Consider the following 3946-nt stretch of genomic DNA (forward strand, 5'->3'; position numbering starts at 1 on the left):
AGCAGGCGGGCACAATGCTGGTGCAGCATCCGAGAGCTTTCGTCTTGAAATGACAACCAGATAGATAGACTGACCGACAGACAGACAGATCTACAGACCACTAATAGGGAATGATGTAGGCTTTTGAAACCTACCCATGCCCAGTGACACACCTCCTCCAACAAGGACACACCTCCTAATCCTTCGCCAACAGTTCTGCCAGCTGGGGACCAGGTGTTCACACATATGAGTCTATCAGGGTCATTTAAACCACCACAGATGTAGAATTCTTATTAGGTCTACAAGTGTTTATTGAGTTTGTGTGTGTTCATATGTGGGACTTTGACGGAATTGAGGGGCAGAGGCAAAGATGTATAGGGATCAATCCTTGTCTGGAAAGGACCTAATGTTTTGAAGGAGTTAGGTCAACTTGTAAACAACAAGGCATGAAATGAGTTTGATAGTAAAAGTATATGCACAATACTCTGGCAACCTAGAGAATGGGAAAGCTTTAAAAAAAGGCAATTTCTCTTGAGCTGTAAACATCCTTACAAACTGGAACTCATTACCTCTAGGTTGATATATTCTCAGGAGCTGTGATATGAATAGATCCAACTCCATTTCTCATGTATATTTCAAAATTGTCTCTGGTTTTGGATTCTGTGGAAATATGTTTTACTGACTGTTTAACTCCAAAGACAGGCAATACATAAACAGTTATTAAAAAATGTGTTAATGTGGTATTCATCACCTGGCTGTACCCTGTGTTCCAGACACCAGTCATCTACGGCATGTGATTTGGGGATCCAGCTGTGGTTCCATGTCCTCCATTTCCTCCCTGTCTGGGTATCCAGGAGCGGCTGTGCACGCCAGGCTGGAAGGATGAAGAAGAATCCAGAACAGGTGAAGTTCTGCAGAATCCGGTTCAGCTGTAACTGAGTGTGGTTGGGAGAAGGACTTGTCCCAGGATCTTAGTGTTACAGTTCTTTCAGGGAAAGGCCTTCTCTGGCAGTTTTCAATGAAGAGGCTCTCAGATGGTAGTCAACAAAAAAAGCTTGTGTGCCTATCTTTATTCAGGTGAACTTGTATGCATACATTTTACGTAGGGTCAACCAGGGGTGTATGTGGACCTTGGTGAGTGGGAAGGAGTTTTCCAGCTAAATGAAAAATCATTGGTTAGAGTTTTAAAGTTCTGTGAATACCTCATTTGCATGGATAGGCATGCTAGGAACCCCAGGTACTTGCTGGGTGGGTTCTTATGGGGAGAAGAGGAAGTTAAATTTGTAGGTCTGCCACATTCCTCAGGCAGGGGGGTGAGGGGTGGATTGACACCCCAGACAAGGTCTGAGAAGCAGAAGTCCTGCTGGTAAGGGAGTCCTCCATTTTGGACTGAGCTCAGAGAAGCTATCTGGTCATGGCGACCTTAATTAGCAGAGTTTCCTCACATACTTAGCTTAAGAAAACCAACTTTTTCCAAGCCTCCTTTTCTGAGTAGTTTTGTCTGGAATGGTATTCTGAGCATCAGTGTTTTGAATCCTGGTTCAAAGGGTGTCCATCCATCCACCTCCTATATTACAGCTTGTATCTTCTTGACATGGAGCTTTTTTAAACTGAGCTTCACAGACTCACCTCAGAGACAGCAGGAAATGTACCCAGGGGTTTCTGTGTTCTTGGAAGAACACCCACTCTTTTTACCAGGTTCCCCAAGACAAAAAAAATCACCATATAGTCTCTCTTGATTTCATTCACTCAATATTGCAATCCAGTGTTAGCTTTTGTTTTTCAATATGATACAATGCCTAAGATAATCAACAACAAAAAATATTTTAGCTTATGGCTTAAGAGCTTCAGCCCATGGTGGCGTAGCTCTGCTGCTACCATGGTGGCCAGGCAGTGTACCATGGCAACAGGAACAGGGCAGAATAAAGCTACTTGTCCTGGTGGCCAGAGGAAAGAGAGGAAGAGGAGGGTCTGAGGTCCTAACACCCATTGCAGAGGTATGCTGCCATTTGCCCTTTTGTCTAACTCAGCCTTACTGATAAATGCTCTACTACCTACCACCAGTTTTCTGAGACCAAGCTTTCAGTACCTGGCCCTTGGAAGGGGAACATTTGAGATCCAATCCTAGAGCTCTGTCCCTTTCCCATCAATGGCTCATGTCTATCTCTTAACTCAAAATGTGTTTTATCTTTTTCTAGGAGTTAATAGTTCCAACACTGATCAATAGTAAATATCTAAAGACTCCCTGTGTCAGAATACAAATTCTTAGCTGTCAGGTCCTACAAAAATCAAAAGAAAGTTACATACTTCCAAGATAACAATGAACACAGTGACCGTTAATAAAAATCAGACCAATGCCATACGAAAATCCTCCTTCATAGCAAATATTACATACTGTAACTATGTTTGGTGTATGGGGCACATGTTAACATCATGAGTGCTCCAAAGGCCTTGTGTGGCATTGTCTTTATACCCTTGCTAGATCTAGCCCACATGGTCACTCTCCTGGGCTGGTTCTTATTCTGTGATTTCCCTCGGTAGGTGTTTCATGTTCCTGGTATCTCTAACAACCTGAGATGTTCACTGTATGTTTGGCTTCAGTCTCAGAGCTACAAATACCACTCACTTAGGATGATTGCCAAGCTATTATCCTGCCACAAACTATTTAGCTACAAGGCTTTTCTTTTCAATTGTGATATAAATTCTGTGATGACATAATTCGTGTAGTCTGTATGTCAGCAGAACCAGCAATAACGTGGATAGTGCCTAGTCTCCTACCAGTTGGAGAAGCAGCTGGACTTGCTTTGACCATGCTTTCAGTAACCTCTGAGAGCCTTGGTAGTGGAGGATAGGGAAGTAAATTTTAGGCAAGCAGTTTCCCCAGACAACCCTACATTAGAGGAATAGTCTGTGGTACTCTCTTCTTGAAGCAAAGTTTTTGAAATGAGTTCATCCTTTTATACCCTTGAGTCTTCATTCTCAGGGATGCGGTCTAGCCAATCCCTGTGACTATTAAAACATCTTTCCTGGGCTGGAGTGGTGGATGGCTCAGCAGTTAGGAGGACTGACTATTCTTCCAGAGGTACTGAGTTCTATTCCCAGCAACCACATGGTAGCTTTACCCATCTGTCATGGGATCCAATGCCCTTTTCTTGTGTGTCTGAAGACAGTTACAGTGTACTCATATACATAAAATAAAGAAATCTTAAAAATAAAATGAAACAAAACATCTTTCCTGTTGTCTTAGAGCAAAACACTTGGCTTCTTTTTATTAACTACCACCTCCTTGGCCAAAAATTTATGAGTACTTCTTTTCTGGTCAAAGTACAAGTTTTCTAATCTCTGTGCTCTGTCCTTTGATCCTAATTCTTTTTGTTCGTCTGGCTAAAAGCAACACACACGCTACTGCAATATGTGGTGGTTCTCGGCAATTTCCTCTGACAGATAAATCCAGCCTCATATAAAGTCTGAGCATATGGGCAAAGGGTAGACAAGTCCTTTGTCAGAGTGTAAGGCGCATGACCTTTAGTCCAATTCTCAATAAAGTTCTCACATCCATTCATTGGGTGAGCATAGTGTTTACTGACCACATCCTACTCCTCTGACTCCCCAGTAAAACCATCATCAAAGACGCATTCTTCTGCAAACCTTTCCAAATTTGTCCCAGAAAAAATTTGAAAGGCTTCTGACCCACATAGTCTGGCATAGTTATGGTGATAATTCTAGTTTTTTATATTGATTTTCCTTGTGAGTCATTCACTATTGCTATGGAAAAAATAACTGCAATAATAAAATTATGAAGGGGAAAGATTTAGTTTTGGCTCACAGTTTGAAAGGTTTTGGTATATGGTTGGTTGGCTCCACTGATTCCACATCTATGGAGAGGTAGAATGTAGAACTTGATGGCAGGGAATATGGAGTATGTGGAAGGAGAGAGAGAGAGAGAGAGAGAGAGAGAGAGAGAGAG

Source organism: Mastomys coucha, unplaced genomic scaffold (genome assembly GCF_008632895.1).
Source record: "Mastomys coucha isolate ucsf_1 unplaced genomic scaffold, UCSF_Mcou_1 pScaffold9, whole genome shotgun sequence".
NCBI classification, from domain to species: domain Eukaryota; kingdom Metazoa; phylum Chordata; class Mammalia; order Rodentia; family Muridae; genus Mastomys; species Mastomys coucha.